General features: G+C 36.9%; 1 long non-coding RNA gene across 1 annotated transcript; it reads left to right on the forward strand.

Moving 5' to 3' along the window:
* Window positions 3,827–5,348, forward strand: LOC110263952. The gene is made up of 2 exons (XR_002349679.1): window positions 3,827–4,043; window positions 5,060–5,348. It is a non-coding gene; the product is annotated as an uncharacterized LOC110263952 (long non-coding RNA).

Genomic DNA, 19,173 nt, shown 5'->3' on the forward strand with positions numbered 1-19,173 from the left:
ACACTCTTTTTGCTTTGGATCACGACTTTAACCTCTCAGTCTCAAGCTTTTCACTTGACACCTTCACGCCACAAGCACATGGTTAAGGACAGCTTGATTTAGCCGCTTAGGCCAGGATTTTATTCCTTTGGGCCCTCCTATTCATTAATGCTCAAAGCCTTGGATCTGTTTTACCCTTGCCTTTTAGTTTAAAGGGTTACTGGATTTTTACTCTTGCCTTTTGGTTTAAAGAGTTATTGGCTTTTTCTGCTTGCTTTTTCTTTTTCTTTCTTTTTTTCTTTATTTTCGCCATTTTTTATTCTCTTTTTTTTTTCTCGCAAGCTTTGTGTTTTTCACTGCTTTTTCTTGCTTCAAGAATCAATTTTATGATTTTTCAGATTATCAATAACATTTCCCTTTTTTCATTATTCTTTGAAGAGCCAACAATTTTAACATTCATAAACTTCACTATAAAAAATATGCACTGTTCAAGCATTCATTCAGAAAATAAAAAGTATTGCCACCACATCAAAATAATTAAACTATTTTCAAGATAGAATTCGAAACTCATGTACTTCTTTTTCTTTTTCATTTTTCATTTAAGAAAGGTGAAAGATTCATGGAACATTCATAGCTTTAAGACATAGACACTAAACACTAATGATCATGTAATGAAGACACAAACATAGTCAAAACATAAAGCATAAAAACCAAAAACAGAAAAGAAAATAAACAAGGAGATTAAAGAACGGGTCCACCTTAGTGAGGGCGGCTAGTTCTTCCTCTTGAAGATCCTATGGAGTGCTTGAGCTCCTCAATATCTCTTCCTTGCCTTTGTTGCTCCTCTCTCATGGCTCTTTGGTCCTCTCTGATTTCATGGAGGATAATGGAGTGCTCTTATTGAGATCCATGAGTGGGCTCTCTTGTTTGCTCCATCCTCTTTCTAGTGATGGGCTTTTGAGATAACTTTCTCCATCTCCCATGATTTGGAGTTGGAAGCAACTGCCTTCCCTCTCCTCTTCCTAGAGGTTTCTCCAGTTTTATGTGCCATTAGTGGTTATGGAATGTATGGAAAGCAAAAAAGATGAGCTTTTCCACACCAAAGTTAAAAGCTTTGCTCATCTTTGAGCACAATAAGATAAAAGGGAGTAGAAGAAGAATGATGCAATTAATTTTGAAAACTTATTACTATATACAAGAAAAATTAAAAAGAGTTGAAAAGAATTTGAAAAGATATGTAAGTTTTGAAAATGTTTTGGAAGGAATTGAAAAGAATTGAAAAAGAATTAAAAAGAATTGGAAAGATTATTAATTTTTGAAAATAGAAATTGAAAGATGAACGTTTAAAATATGTTTGATGCAAAAAATTATGAATTAAAACATGAAAAATTGAAAAAATTCGAATTGGAAACAAAATTACCTCCCTTGTGTCATCTTGGCGTTAAACGCCCAGAATGCTATCCATTCTGGCGTTTAACACCCACTTGACTGCCTCTTTGGGCGTTTAACGCCTAGCCAGATACCCTGGCTGGCGTTAAACGCCAGGAATCCTTCTTTACTGGGCGTTTTTCTGAACGCCCAGGATGCTGCCATTTCTGGCGTTAAACGCCCAGAATGCTGCCCATTCTGGCATTTAATGCCCAGAATACTGCCTGCATGGGCGTTAAACGCCCATTCTGCTATCCTTACTGGCGTTTAAATGCCAGTAAGCCTGTCCTCCAAGGTGTGCTATTTTTGATGCTGTTTTTGATTCTGCTTTAATTCTGCAGCTGTTTTTGTGACTCCTCATGATCATCAACCTAAAGAAAACATAAAATAACAATAGAAAATGAAATGAAAAAGTAATTAACATAGATAAATAAGATTGGGTTGCCTCTTAATAAGCGCTTCTTTAATGTCAATAGCTTGACAGTGAGCTCTTATAGAGCTTCACAGAGACTCAGAGCATGATTGTGGCCTCCCAACACCAAACTTAGAGTTTGAATGTGGGGGCTCTGCTTGACTCTATATTAAGAGAAGCTTTTCATGCTTCCTCTCCATGGTTACAGAGGAAGATCCTTGAGCCTTAAACACAAGGTAGTCCTCATTCAGTTGCAGGACTAACTCTCCTCTGTCCACATCAATCACAGCTCTTGCTGTGGCTAGGAAGGGCCTTCCAAGGATGATGAATTCATCCTCATCCTTTCCAGTGTCTAGTATTATGAAGTCAGCAGGGATGTAAAGGCCTTCAACCTTCACTAAGACATTCTCTACAAGTTCATAAGCCTGTTCCATTGATTTGTCTGCCATCTTTAGTGAGATTCTTGCAGCTTGTACCCCAAAGATCCCCAGTTTCTCCATTACAGAGAGTGGCATGAGGTTTATACCTGACCCCAGGTCACACAGAGCCTTCTCAAAGTTCATGGTGCCTATGATACAAGGTATTAAGAACCTTCCGGGATCCGGTTTCTTCTGAGGTAATTTTTGTTGAACCAAGGTATTCAGTTCATTGATGACCAATGGGGGTTCATCCTCCCAAGTCTCATTACCAAATAACTTGGCATTCAGCTTCATGATTGCTCCTAGATACCGAGCAACTTGCTCTTCAACAATATCTCCATCCTCTTCAGAGGAAGAATACTCATCAGAGCTCATGAATGGCAACAGTAAGTTCAGTGGAATCTCTATGGTTTCTGTATGAGCCTCATATTCCTTTGGTTCCCCATTAGGGAACTCCTTAGTGGTTAGTGGACGTCCATTGAGGTCTTCCTCACTGTAAATCACTACCTCTTCCTCCTCATTAGCACACCTGTCGATGCTACCAATCCTTTAGTGATGAAGAATGGAATACTCAATCATGACACAAAACCAATCCTTTAGTGATGAAGAACGAAATACTCAATCATGACACAAATCAATGCAATACTTTAAAACGAAAGAAAACTTAGATTAATAAACCATAAAAACATAAACAGAGCTCCTAATGCCTTGAAAAGGCTTTCATGGCTCATGGGAAATCGAAAAATAAAGCAAAAGAAAAGAGGAAGAAGAAAGACACGTGAGGTATCCGAAGATCCTCCCCCCCGGATGTCTTCCCTTGTGAACAATGTTCATTTATTTAAATCCTAGGTTTTACCTAATAATTCCAATTCAAATTCAAAACTAAATCTTATCTTTTATGAAGAATAAGATAACAAATAATAAAAATTCAAATCCTAAAACTAAAACTGAATAAAATCAAATTTAAAAACTTGGTGCACGGAATTGTGATCACACTTTTCACAACTCCGGTACAACTAACCAACAAGTGCACTGGGTCGTCCAAGTAATAAAACCTTACGCGAGTAAGGGTCGATCCCACAGAGATTGTTAGCTTGAAGCAAGCTATGGTTATCCTGTAAATCTTAGTCAGACAAATTCAAATGGTTATGAGGTTTTGATAATTAAAAGATAAATAAAACGTAAAATAAAATAGGATACTTATGTAATTCATTGGTGGGAATTTCAGATAAGCATTTGGAGATTCTTTGTTGCATCTAAACCTCTACTTTCCTATTGTCTTCTTCCAATCATGCGTACTCCCTTCCATGGCAAGCTGTATGTCGGTGGATCACCATTGTCAATGGCTACCATCCGTCCTCTCGGATGAAAAATACCAGGTACGGTTTCTGTAAACCCCAATTAAATTAGTAAATAATTAGTCAATAAATTAGTTTTTAATAAGGAGGATTAGAAATATAAATATTATATCAAATTAGGATAGAGCTCATCGAAACGAGAATTTTGACACCAATTTCGAAGAAAACGGTCTAAAATTGGACCGAACGGGCTGAACCGGTTGAACCGGACCCAAACCGGGTCGTCGGTCCAACTGGACCAACTCATTAAATGAAGCCTAACCCCTTTCTCTCCCTCATTTGGATGCAGCAGCGTGAAACACTTCCAGGGAGGGGAGAAAGCTTTCGTAACTTTACGGTAAATTTCCGATCCCCGTAACTTCTCCGTCCGAGCTCCGATCGCCGCACCGTTTGTGGCCACGCGTCTACCGCGTCGAGCTCTACATTTCTACCGGAACAATTTCACTGGTAACTTGTTTAATCACTATCAGCCCTCTTTTCCCCCAATTTTCGAATTTTAAGTGGGAATGTTGAATTTCTTTGATTTCTGATGTTTTAGGATCCAATTAGCTTGAGAGAAACATTCACTCTTGCTTATGTGAAGCTTGGGTAAGGTGAAGATACGATAATTCTATTTTATTTTCATTGAATTTGAGCTTTGAGTATTAAATTGGATATATATGTGTTATGAATGTGTATTAGGTTGTGAATAAATAATTGGAGCTTGGAATTGTGAATACTGGAACTTGGAGGAAGCGGATTAGTTGAGTTTTGAGGGGCTGCCTTGGTTTTGAATAAATAGCTTTGGTCATTACGTGAAAATCGGACAAGGTATGGTTTAGGTTTCTTGCATTTAATATATAATGTTCTGTGAAAACTTAGGCTAGATGACCATTGGATAAGTTAGAATGCAGGTGTATGTTTAATGTTTAGTAATTTGTCGATGAATATATTTGGTTGAAGTTTATTGGATAATTAGTTTTTAATTTTGGATGGTGAATGTTGTTATGTTAATTTGGAGAGAATTATGGTTGAATGTTATTGTTGACGAACATGGTTAGTTTGGTGCTTGTTGATTAACTAATAATTTGGTGAATTATTGATTTGAGGTATAATTATTGTGGAGATTGTTGTGATAATTAGGTATTTTGTGTTAAAAGCCTAGGATTTGTGAACTATGATTCTTAGTTGGATTTTGGTTGTTGGATTTGAATATTGCATGAGTTTAATTATCGATCTGAGGTAGATTTATTGTGGTGATTGTTATTATGATGAGGAAGGTTATGTTGAATTGAAAAGAATGCAAATATTTTTAGGAAACCACCTTTTATGGCTTCTGTTTAATACTTTAAGCTCTATAATCTGAGTGTCGGCGTTCTAGGATTGCCTATGGCATTCCCAGGACCTTATATATTATGTGTGTGGCACCTTTACCATACTGAGAACCTCCGGTTCTCATTCCATACTATGTTATTGTTTTTCAGATGCAGGTCGGGAGCCATCTCGTTAGACGTCTGGACTCTTAAAGCGGAGGGGTTATTGGATAGTGTTGTTATATAGTTTTGTTGTACAGTGATGTATATATATGTACTTAGCTTTCTCTCTACATAACTTGTCCTTTTTTATCCTCTTAGAGATTTATGGAGAAGCAGGATTGTGTGTATGTACTTTTGGATTTTGGATATATATGTATATATGTGTAAATATTCTCCGGCCAGTCTTGACTTCGCAGGCTGAGTTAGGGGCTTGTTATTTTGTATCTTTGGCACTCTATTTCTACTTCTGTTATCTTATGTTTGAATCCCACTGATGCAGATAATTGGATTCAGGCTATGGAAAGGGCGTTACAGGCACAACAGGTTCCTGAAGAGCAATGGGTTGAATTTGGGACTTATCAGTTGCAAGGTGAAGCTCAGTATTGGTGGCAGGGAACACGACGTATCCTGCAGCCTGATGGTGCTGTGATTCCTTGGGAGGTTTTTCGGACAGAGTTCTATAAGAAGTACTTTCCTAATTCAGCCAGAAATGCTAAGGAACTTGAATTAATGAAGTTAAAACAAGGACAGATGACTGTTGCTGAGTATACTAGTAAGTTTGAGGAGTTGTGTCGCTTTTCTCGTATTTGTCAGGGGGCACCAGAAGATTTTGCCGAATGAAAGTGTATTAAATATGAGGGAGGTCTTCAGAGCGATATTCTGAGCTTCGTTGCCCCAATGGAGATCAGGGTGTTTTCTGAATTGGTGAATAAGAGTAGGGTGGCTGAGGATTGTGTGAGGATGGCGGCAGCAAAGAAAGGAAGTTTGAGGGTGCCTTTTCAGAGGCCTTCAGGGAGGAACTTTGCTCCGAGAGGTAGGAATTTCAAGCGTGGAGGTTTTGTTCTGCAGCAGACTCAGGGTCAAGGTAATTACAAAAGGCCGAATATTACTGTTAATCAAGGAAAAAGGTTTGGGAAGCAGCCACAGCAGGATCTGAATTGTCAGAAGTGTGGAAAATATCATCCTGGAGTTCCGTGCAGATTAGGACTTGGAGTGTGCTATTCCTGTGGACAGCCCAGACATATAGCCAGTAATTGCCCAGAGAAGAAGAAGTATGAGACTGGTAGGGTGCAGCAGCCGGGGAGAGTATACACCACTTCTACCATAGGTGCTGAGGGATCTGAGACACTGATTAGAGGTAATTGTGAAATGGCTGGTAAAATCTTAAATGCTTTATTTGATTCAGGAGCAAGTCATTCATTTATTGCATTTGAAAAGGCCCATGAATTAGGATTGAGAATGGTGGTCTTAGGTTATGATTTGAAAGTATATAATGCTACTCATGAAGCTATGGTGACTACGATAGGATGTCCCCAAATTCCCTTTCGAGTACAACAGCGTAAATTTGTGCATGATTTGATTTGTTTGCCTATGACTGGTCTTGATCTCATTTTGGGATTGGATTGGTTATCCAAGAATCATGTTTTACTTGATTGTTTTGAAAAGTCAGTACAGTTTATGCCGGAAGGGTCAGAAGCACCGGTTGTGGTGAATAGTTACTATTTGAATTCTATGATAGTAAACTGTTCTGGAACTGAATGTCAGGGTATTATGTTATTAACTGCGGGAGTATCAGGTGATGATCAGAGTTTAGAGCAGATTCTCGTTGTATCTGAATTTCCAGATGTGTTTCTGGATGATATTAATGAATTCCCACCTAACCGAGAAGTTGAATTCACAATTGAGTTAGTGCCTGGAGCCGGTCCGATTTCAATTACTCCTTATAGGATGTCACCTTTAGAAATGGCTGAACTGAAAGCTCAGTTGGAAGATCTGTTGGGTAAGTATTTTATCCGACCAAGTGTTTCTCCGTGGGGAGCGCCAGTGTTACTGGTAAAGAAGAAGGATGGGAGTATGCGGTTGTGTGTCGATTATCAGCAATTGAATAAGATCACTGTGAAGAATAAATATCCGTTGCCTAGAATCGATGATCTAATGGATCAGTTACAAGGTGCCGGCGTGTTTTCTAAAATTGATCTGCGATCTGGTTATCACCAGATAAGGGTTAGAGACGAGGATATTCTGAAAACTGCTTTCAGGACGCGTTATGGTCATTATGAGTATACAGTGATGTCTTTTGGGTTAACTAATGCCCCGGCAGTATTTATGGATTATATGAACAGAATTTTCCGACCGTATCTGGACAAGTTTGTTATTGTCTTCATTGATGATATTCTTGTTTATTCTCAGTCTGAAGAGGAACATGCTGATCACTTGCGAACTGTGCTGCAAATTCTGAGAGACAGGAAGTTATATGCTAAGTTATCTAAATGTGAGTTCTGGAAGAGTGAAGTGAAGTTTCTCGGCCACGTGGTGGGTAAGCAGAGGATAGCTGTGGATCCTGCTAAGGTGGAAGCAGTGATGAATTGGGAGCGACCAACTTCAGTGACAGAGATCAGGAGTTTCCTAGGTTTGGAGGGGTATTATCGCAGATTCATTAAGGGATTTTCACAGCTCGCCTTACCTTTAACTAAGTTGACTAGGAAGGATACGCCTTTTATCTGGACTCTGGAATGTGAAGAAAGTTTCCAAGCATTGAAGCACAGGTTGACTACTATACCTGTATTGGTATTACCTGAACCAAGTGAACCGTTTGAAGTGTATTGTGATGCATCTCTGAAAGGGTTGGGGTGTGTTCTGATGCAGCACCAGAATGTTGTAGCATATGCCTCACGGCAGTTAAGGCCGCATGAGATGAACTACCCGACACATGATTTAGAACTTGCTGCTGTTGTGTTTGCTTTAAAGATTTGGAGGCACTACCTCTATGGCATTAGGTTTCATGTTTTCTCAGACCATAACAATTTGAAGTATCTTTTTGAGCAGAAAGAGTTGAATATGCGTCAGAGGAGGTGGATGGAGCTCCTGAAAGACTATGATTTTGAATTGAATTATCATCCAGGAAAAGTGAACGTTGTGGCGGACGCTTTGAGTTGAAAGTCTTTATATGCAGCTCGGATGATGCTACAGGAGGAAGAGTTACTGAAGGCATTTCAAGGTTTGAATTTGGGAGTTAGAGAAGAATCTGGAATCCTGTGTTTGAGTTAGTTGCAGATTTCAAGTGATTTTAAATTAGAACTTCTGAAGGCTCATCGAGATAGTGAAGCGTTACGTAAGGTATTACTAACAGTTGAACAGGAAAAACAGTGGAGAGTGTCAGAAGGTCAGGATGGTTTATGGAGGTTCAAGAACCGGATTATTGTGCCTAATGTTGGAGACCTGCAACAAAGTATCTTGAAGGAAGCTCATAAGAGTGGGTTCTCAATTCATCCGGGGAGTACCAAAATGTATCAAGATCTGAAAGCGATGTTCTGGTGGCCATGGATGAAGAATGATGTGGAATTACATGTATCTAAATATTTAACGTGTCAGAAGGTTAAGATTGAGCATCAGAGACCATCAGGAACCCTTCAGCCTTTGGAGATTCCACAATGGAAATGGGAGAGTATCGCAATGGATTTTGTGATAGGTTTGCCTAGAACCTGATCTGGTTGTGACGCTATTTGGGTAGTTGTGGATCGACTGACAAAATCAGCTCACTTTCTTCATATCCGAATAAGCTGCACAATGGAGGAATTGGCTCGAATGTATATCAAAGAGATTGTCAGGTTGCATGGTGTGCCTTCTACTATCATATCTGACAGAGATCCTCATTTCACATCAAGGTTCTAGGGAGCTTTTCAGCGTGCATTTGGAACTCAGTTAAGCTTGAGTACTGCGTATCACCCTCAGACAGATGGTCAGTCAGAAAGAACTATTCAGACCTTGGAAGATATGCTAAGAGCTTGTGTTTTGGACCAGCCAGCGAGCTGGGACCGGTATATGCCATTAGTAGAGTTTGCTTATAATAATAGCTATCATGCGAGTATTGGAATGGCTCCATATGAGGCTCTGTATGGCAGGATATGTCAATCTCCGTTGTGTTGGTATGAAACTGGAGAAAGAAGTTTATTAGCGCCTGAGATGATAGCTGAAATGACTGAGCAGATAAAGAAGATTCGTAATCGAATGCTTATAGCCCAAAGCCGCCAAAAGAGCTATGCTGACCAAAGGCGAAAGCCTTTGGAGTTCGAAGAAGGAGAACATGTCTTTTTGAAAGTTACACCAACCACTGGAGTGGGAAGAGCTATTAAGACTAAGAAACTGAATCCCCGTTATATTGGACCGTTTGAGATCCTGAAGAGAATTGGGCCAGTGGCTTATAGAATTGCCTTACCGCCATATCTTTCGAATTTGCATGATGTGTTCCATGTGTCACATCTTCAGAAGTATACTCCTGACGCAAGTCATGTTCTGGAACCAGAACCAATCCAAGTAAGAGAAGATCTAACACTTCCAATAATTCCAGTGAGAATTGATGATACTAATATTAAATGATTACGTGGAAAGGAAGTATCATTGGTAAAAGTAGCTTGGAGTCGTACTGGTATCGAGGAACATACCTGGGAGCTCAAATCAGATATGCGGAAGGACTATCCACATCTCTTTTTAGGTAACTAGATTTGAATTTTGAGGGCAAAATTCTTTGTTAGGTGGGTAGAATGTAAACCCCGATTAAATTAGTAAATAATTAGTCAATAAATTATTTTTTCATAAGGAGGATTAGAAATATGAATATTATATCAAATTAGGATAGAGCTCATCGAAACGAGAATTTTGACACCAATTTCGAAGAAAACGGTCTAAAATTGGACCGAACGGGCCGAACCGGTTGAACCGGACCCGAACCGGGCCGTCGGTCCAACCGGACCAACTCATTAAATGAAGCCGAACCCCTTTCTCTCCCTCATTTGGATGCAGCAGCGTGAAACACTTCCAGGGAGGGGAGAAAGCTTCCGTAACTTTACGGTAAATTTCTGATCCCCGTAACTTCTCTGTCTGAGCTCCAATCGCCGCACCGTTTGCGGCCATGCATCCACCGCGTCGAGCTCTACATTTCTACCAGAACAATTTCACTGGTAACTTGTTTAATCACTCTCAGTCCTATTTTCCCCCAATTTTCGAATTTTAAGTGGGAATGTTGAATTTCATTGATTTCTGATGTTTTAGGATCCAATTAGCTTGAGAGAAACATTCACTCTTGCTTATGTGAAGCTTGGGTAAGGTGAGGATACGATAATTCTATTTTATTTTCATTGAATTTGAGCTTTGAGTATTAAATTGGATATATATGTGTTATGAATGTGTATTAGGTTGTGAATAAATAATTGGAGCTTGGAATTGTGAATACTGGAACTTGGAGGAAGCGGATTAGTTGAGTTTTGAGGGGCTGTTTTGGTTTAGAATAAATAGCTTTGGTCGTTACGTGGAAATCGGCCAAGGTATGGTTTAGGTTTCTTGCATTTAATATATAATGTTCTATGAAAACTTAGGCTAGATGACCATTGGATAAGTTGGAATGCAGGTGTATGTTTAATATTTAGTAATTTGTCGATGAATATATTTGGTTGAAGTTTATTGGATAATTAGTTTTTAATTTTGGATGGTGAATGTTGTTATGTTAATTTGGAGAGAATTATGGTTGAATGTTATTGTTGATGAACATGGTTAGTTTGGTGCTTGTTGATTAACTAATGATTTGGTAAATTATTGATTTGAGGTATAATTATTGTGGAGATTGTTGTGATAATAAGGTATTTTGTGTTAAAAGGCTAGGATTTGTGAACTATGATTCTTAGTTGGATTTTGGTTGTTGGATTTGAATATTGCATGAGTTTAATTGTCGATCTGAGGTAGATTTATTGTGGTGATTGTTATTATGATGAGGAAGGTTATGTTGAATTGAAAAGAATGCAGGTTTGGACCCAAAAAGTGTGGCAAAGTCTGAGTTTTAGAGGAGATGCTGCCGAAATTTTATAAAAATTAGAGATTTTATTTAGATGATTATTTAAAAGAGATTTAGATTTAAAGGTTATATGGTTTGATTTTGAGTTATTAAGAAAATGAATATGTTTTAAGTTTGAAGTTTGATTCGTAGAAAAGAATGAATTATGTTTTGAATTGGAACTATTGATGGACGGAATGGGAGGTGTGATAATGAAGGATAAGGATTGAATATGTTTAATGTATGATGATGAATGAGATGTAATTGAGAATGATGTGGATGTTGATGAATTATAACTGAATTATTTATATGGCTTACGAATTTGAATAATCTGAGATACGAGATTCCCTGGATTAAGTGCCGTGGCTTGCCACCACGTGTACCAGGTTCAAAACTCGATACTCTGTTGACCCTACAACGTAAGTATGACCGGGCACTATATAAATTCCCAGGAATATTACCCCCTTTGAGCAATATTGATTATTTGAGAAAAATCTATGCATAGACTCTTGGGGATGCACGTCGGGGGACAGTCTAAGGATAATTTAGACTTTTTAGGTTGGCTGGATAACCGACAGATGAGCCTCATCAGCCATAGGACAGGCATGCATCATATGCATATTACTTGAATTACTTGCTTGTGCTCTAATTGGGTGTGCCTATATGTATTTGCCATGCTAAATGTGTATTTGTTACCTACAGTAGTTGTAACCTTCTTGTGTTTGCCTTTATCTGTCTATTTGTCTGTGAAAATGCATGATGGAGTTGGAGGTATGGAGGAATGGTAGTATAGGACTTAGATTTAAGGTTAAGTTAAGTTAGGATTAAATATTTTTAGGAAACCACCTTTTATGGCTTCTGTTTAATACTTTAAGCTCTATAATCTAAGTGTCGGCGTTCTAGGATTGCCTCTGGCATTTCCAGGACCTTATATATTATGTGTGTAGCACCTTTACCATACTGAGAACCTCCGGTTCTCATTCCATACTATGTTATTATTTTTCAGATGCAAGTTGGGAGCCATCTCGTTAGACGTCTGGACTCTTAAAGCGGAGGGGTTATTGGATAGTGTTGTTGTATAGTTTTATTGTACAGTGATGTATATATATGTACTTTGCTTTCTCTCCGCATAACTTGTCCTTTTTGATCCTCTTAGAGGTTTATGGAGAGGTAGGATTGTGTGTATGTACTTTTGGATTTTGGATATATATGTATATATGTGTAAATATTCTCCGGCCAGTCTTGACTTTGCAGGCTGAGTTAGGGGCTTGTTATTTTGTATCTTTGGCACTCTATTCCTACTTCTGTTATCTTATGTTTAACAGTTACGGTTTTCTTAGTATGCAAGTTAACTCGTTCCTTGAGCGTTGCGCTTTTATCTCGCGATTTTTATTTCCCCTATTCTTCAAGGCTCCTAGCATATTATAACTCTTCTGCTATTATATGTACTCATTTTATTTTAAAGGTCGTAATACCACATCACCTCTGTTTTACGACTTAAGCGTAAAGCTTTGTGTGGTAGGGTGTTACAGTTTCTACACGGCTAATCAACTGTCGGATCTCTTGTCTCGGATGAAAAATACCAGGTACAGCTACCGCACGGCTAATCATCTGTCGGTTTCCACTTGTGTCGGAATAGGATATCTCTATCCTTTTGTACACTGTCACTGCCCCCAAAATTCGTGAGTTTGAAGCCCGTCACAATCATCCCATCCCAAATCCTACTCAGAATACCACAGACAAGGTTTAGACTTTCTGGGTCTCAGGAATGCTGCCAATTGGGTCTAGCCTCTACCACGAAGGTTCTAATCTCACAGATTCAAATGCTCTGTTGTCAGGAGAGGCAAGTCAAATCCGTGGATCAGAGACCCAAGAGATTATACTCCAGCTATCGTCCAATGACTACGTTGAACATCATGTAGACCGCTTGTGGTTGTCAGGCACGCGGATCTTGGCTAAGCGAGTAACGAAGATAGTGGGTGATTGTCACGGGTCACCCCTCCATTCTGACTTAACTGAATTAAGTACGAGAGTATATCTTGGAGAAGAAGTAAGCGTGAATTGAAAGAGAAACAATAGTATTTGCATTAATTCATGAAGAATAGCAGAGCTCCGCACCTTAATCTATGAGGTGTAGAAACTCCACCGTTGGAAAATACATAAGAGAAAAAGGTCTAGGCATGGCCGAATGGCCAGCCTCCCAAATGTAACATAAAAGTCCAAAGATCATAAGATTCTAAGATTACAATAGTAAAAAGTACTATTTATACTAAACTAGTTACTAAGGATTATAGAAAATAAGTAACTAAGTGTAGATAGTGCAGAAATCCACTTCGGGGGCCCACTTGGTGTGTGCTTGGGCTGAGCATTGAGCTTTACACGTGCATAGGTCTTTTCTAGAGTTAAACGCCAACTTGGATGCCAGTTTGGGCGTTTAACTCCAGTTCTGGTGCCAGTTCTGGCGTTTTACACCAGAGAAGGGTCTCTGGCTGGCGTTTGAACGCCAGTTTGGGCCATCAAATCTCAGGCAAAATATGGACTATTATATATTTTTGGAAAGCCCAAGATTTCTACTTTCAAATGCAATTGAGAGCGCACCAATTGGGCTTCTGTAGCTCCAGAAAATACACTTCGAGTGTAGGAGTGTCAGAATCCAACAGCATCTGCAGTCCTTTCTCAGCCTCTGAATCAGACTTTTGCTCAGATCCCTCAATTTCAGCCAGAAAAATACCTAAAATTACAGAAAAATACACAAACTCATAATAAAGTCCAGAAATGTGATTTTTGCATAAAAACTAATAAAAATATAATAAAGAGTAACTAAAACATACTAAAAACTACCTAAAAACAGTGCCAAAAAGCGTATAAATTATCCACTCATCAAATATCTTGGTAGAATCTTCCAATATCTTGATTAAAATTACGACTTCCAAGGGTATGTGGGCTTCTATTGGCATGTAATTGGGTCTTCGGCGTGAAAAATTGAAGTCTGGGCATGTAAAATTGAAGTCTAAGCGTGGCACGTGGTGTCTCAGCATGGCATGCGAAGCCCATTTTTGCTATTTTCTGAGCTGAAAAGGTGAAAGTCGTTCGTGACCCAAACTGAACGTCCACAATAGACATATGCATATTATTTTGAAACTCTGGATGTTAGCTTTTCAACACCACTTGAACCGTCTTATTTGGATCTCTCTAGCTTAAGTTATGGTCATTTGAGTGTGAAAAGTCAATATTGACAACATTGCAATTTGCTCTAACGGGTTAATTTTTCCTCAAGCGTGTCACGCCTTCATTGGCTTGGTTAGGGCGTGGCACGCCCCATCCCAGGCATAGCCTGCCTCCTTTTGCTTGCTCCCAGGGACTTTGCTTCATTCGTTAGCGTAGCATGCTCCTTGTTGCATGTGGCATGCCTTGCTTCTCTTTCATAAGGCGTGGCATGCCCCTGCCTAGACATGGCACACCTCTGCTTTTCTTTCCAAGGCATGGCACGCCCTAGTCATGGCGTGGCACGCCTAGCCTTCAATCTCTAGGGCATGGCATGTTCTTGCTTGGCCATCCAGGGCGTATCATGCCTATGCTTCTCTTTTTCTACATGGCTTGATCCTTAGGTGCTTGGCTTTTGATTCTTCATGCAATGCTTTGCCCCTTGAACAACCTTCCTTTACTACTTGGATTTCCTTCTTTTTAACTATAATTCTTTGAAAATACTTAGCAAATACCTTAGTAGCAAAAGATACTTAAAAGTGATTAGATTAGAGGAAAAAATTGTGATTAATCCTAAGAAAATAATAAAATAATACAAGAAAAACTACTAAAGATACTGACACATCAATAATAAAGGAATCCAAGACATAGTTAGAATATTATCCAATACTTCTAAACATTAAGATGAAGAACGAAATTCAATTCTTGAAAAAGTATCAATGCATTAATCAAAATAAAAAAACAATCACATTACCAATCCATGAAAATAAATATGGCTTCTAACCTTAACAAAAGAGGATTAGTGACTCATGATAAACAGAAAAATAACTATCCGAATGAATGCGAGATGAAGGATACTAGATCATCGGATTCTCCTTTGTGAACCATCGTTCACTTATTTATATCCTAAATCCTATCCTAGAATTTAAATTCAAAAACTAAATCTAATCCTATCTTTGGAAAGATAAGATAATTAAAATAATGATTCAAATCTAAACTAAAACCAAATCTTGGCGAGTGCACCAAATTGCTTCAAGTAATACCACGGTGAGTGGATATCGTTCCCATGAGGATTAAAGGATTGAACAGGCAACTTCTAATTGAATCTTCTAATTAGATCGGTCAAACCTTTGGAAGAGGAAGGATTTGAATATTGAATTATTAAAGAACACTAAGGGAGAGTATTTGGTGTGAATGAATGCTTATGAAAAATAGAGAAATAAACAACGAATAAAGATGTTCAAGGCTTCTAAGATATTTAACTTTCAAAAAAGAAAATCCTTATGTTTATTTACTTTGATTTATGAAAAAATACTTTCACGACAAATCATATATAATTAAATTCTAATTTCTTGATAATTCAATTTTTCTTTAACTTATTTAATCGTCAATTCCTTGGTCTATTAATTAATAAAAAGAGGTTAAGCACAATTTTGATTTAACACTGCACAACTTTCAAAATACTATTCCTAGCTAAGTTGAAAAATTATGAGAAAGAGTTTCAAGCTAATCTCGATATTAAATTTTCCAAAATAACAATAGAATCCAAGATAGAATTAGAATATTTTTCAATACTTCTAACTATTACGATGAAGAACGAAACTCAATTCTTGAAAAAGTATCAATGCATTAATAAAAAAATCACATTAACAATCCATGAAAATCAAACAAAGCTCCTAACCCTTAACAAAAGAGAGTTAGTTATTCATGATAAATAGAAAAATAAAAGCTAATGAATGAGATGCTAGATGCTCGATCATTCGATATTGCCATCCGTGAATCATCTCTTCCCCATTTATATCCTAAGCACTATCTAATAATTCAAATTCAAAACTAAATCTAATCTTATTTTTCGAAGGATAAGATAACAATAATTCAAATCTAAACTAAACCAAATCTTATCTTTCTAGAAGAAGTGAATCAACAACTAATCATTCAAATCTTGAATCTTTGGGAAGAATTAGAACTTCCTTGGAGAGGACCATGGGCTTGGCGCTGGACTTGGGATATTGGCGCCTAACTTGGATGTATTTTGGACCCCTAGGAATAAAAAAATCACTTGAAGTCAGGCTTCAGGCTTGGGTGCTAGGCGCCCAGTATGTTGATGGTCCTTTGAAGTTGGGCACCCACTGTTGGCACTTGACTTGAGCCTTCCTCTTGGTGGTTGGCATGCTGGCGCTGGACTTCAAATCCTTGAAGTCAGGTGCAGTTTCTTTTTCTCTCCTGGGAGTTCACTTTGTGTTTCCTTGTTTATTTCTTTTATCCTGCTTACTTTAAAAACTAATTCTGGAAGCACAATATTTCTTAAATAACTCCAAACATATGATTAGCTATGAAAAATTTGTTAAAAACAAAATAACTTCAAATTAAACCTAATAAAACTACTTAAAAAGATACGAGAAAATCACTAAAGATGTCAAGGCATTACAACACTAAACTTAAAACTTTGCTTGTCCTCAAGCTAAAAAAAGAATAAACAAAGGTGATCTTAGTGATAGGAATTGAAGAGTTTGTTAATTCAAACCCAAGTTAAAGTAAAAAGTGGGGTTTATAATAATCTCTTTGATTACATATAGACTTTTCTTATCTCTATGAATCTTGCATACTTAAGAGTCAAGAATATCCAAAAGACTCTAATCCGGATTATATTATGATAACCTTTTATTATCTTATGATCTTGGAAGCAGCACACTTTTCAAAAAGTTGTAATAATTTTCTTAATCGGGGAATATACTTAAAATTTTTTATTCTATGTGTTTTGTCTCAAAGCAACTCCTAATATAGGTTTTCAATCGATAATTCCGAGCCAGCTTAGACTCATACACCATGTAACCGACCCCTTTAGAAAATGTATAACTTTATTGCCAATATCATTAACTCAGAAGAAGCAAAATCCTGTCCAATAAAAAATTCACAATCTTCGGCAACAAAACCTACACCAAACAAGAGGTAATAGTTTTCTTGTCCAAAAGTATTGTTAAAAAAAAAAAGCTATCACGATACCATATACCGAAGTTCACATACTTAGAAAATTTCAGTGCGTGCATGGCCTCAAGATCTAGAGCACGCATAAATGATGGCACACCAAAAGCACTTGCACTTGCACTTGCTACATTTTGCATGACTGCATCACTGCTTCATCTACGTCTTTCTGGGGTTCGTCAATGACTTGGTAATTGACTTCAAAATCCTCTATACTATCATTGTTACCATCTCAATTCCCTCCATTCGTCCTAATTTAACTCGTATTCAATCTTAGTCGCAACCGTTTTCTCAAACTCAACAAACATCTCTATCATTGGCACATGAGCTCAAGTATGATAATGAATCTGAAACATCTACTCCATAGTTGGTTTGTCAATGATGGGCATGGGTTAAAATCGTATTACCTCGCCAAATACTAACACAGGATTTTTGTATAAAATATTGCTCACCCTATTCAAGATATTACTTTCGACATTCTTACAAAAATCGTTTTGTAATGCCGCAAACGTTATAATCCATAGAATAACAAAAGAAAATGAATGTTTGCACACAAAACTCAACCTTTTTGTCCGTGTAATATAACCACACCATTATGATATACTCGCAAATTTATACTACTTTCGATTGTTTGCCACTCACTTTAAGAACTTCCAAAACTAACACTTTACTAAAAGAACATACAACAAGAAGGAAAAAATTCATACTAACATTTTACATTGTGTGAAAACTCCTGCGGTACTTTAATTTATTTATAGAAGAATTTATTGTATAAAATTATATTTTTGCAGTCTATAAAAAATAAATGTTAAAAAAAGTGGACAATAAAAAATTTTTTGTGGCAAGCAAAAAACCCTGGATAGAAAAATTAAATGAATTATTTTCTTTAATTTTCACAACCTGCAAAAATATAAATGGACCAATCAGATGTTTATTTCTCTTGTAACAAATAACACATATCACAAATCTATAATTTTCGCAGCCTGCAAAAATTGTTTGGCCAGATATATATTATACCTGGCAAGTCTATTTACGTGCATTACACCAAAATTTTATTCATATACTAATTTTTTAGCCTAAGAATTTGTATTACTGGAAGAAATAAAAAATCACAAGACGTAACTGTTCTCCGATGTTGGAAATTGCATTTCAATAGCTGGCAACTTCCAAAGACAAGAAGTACAAATCCAAATACTATTTTTGGGAGACTTTTACACGCAAAGACTGTACGTAGTACAATCATCATATGCGGAAAAAGGAAATTACTGTGTAGGACAAATATCGATATTTCTTGGATATGTTCAAAGTGAATAAAAGGCTTTGATTTTTAGTTGAGAATGTTTTTGATATCTTGTATCTCATGCAAGAAGAGATTAAAAAGCATATTAAGAATTTCTCTCCGAATAAATGCATCGAGTAAAATATTCAAAATTAATAATCCATTACAAGTGGTCAAAGAGGCAGTGAGGCACTATAATAATTAAGTTGATATAATTTTTATATATATAAACTTAAAAACAATTAATATTACATAATTTTCCTTAACAAAAATCAAATATACAAAAGTCATTTTTCATTATTCATATAAATCATTTTAAAATGCTCAATTTTATGTTAGAACATAAATCATCGAGGATGATTTATGAGTTAGAATTTTAACTAAAAAATAAAGATAAATCGTATTAGCTTAATGTGTGTTAAAAACACATATCTAAGTTGTCTTAGACTATGATAATTTATATTCAAAAGTTGAATTACAATAATCTAAGACAATTTATGAATAAAACTTGAGATACTGATGAATTTATTATTTTTATTTTTTATTATTATCTCTTACCTTATCCTACTTTAAATTTTAAATGATACAATACAAATCAATATAATTTGTTGTGATTTAGACAGTATCGTTTTACATAGCTCATCCAAATTTTAATTTATTTTCATTTATATGTTTTTGAGTAAAACTTTAGCGATTAGTAATCAATTATAATTGTTTGTTTGATTAATTGGATAGTATATAATTTTAGTAAAATGTTTAGGAGATTAGATAGGA

Source organism: Arachis ipaensis, chromosome B06 (assembly GCF_000816755.2).
Source record: "Arachis ipaensis cultivar K30076 chromosome B06, Araip1.1, whole genome shotgun sequence".
Taxonomy (NCBI): domain Eukaryota; kingdom Viridiplantae; phylum Streptophyta; class Magnoliopsida; order Fabales; family Fabaceae; genus Arachis; species Arachis ipaensis.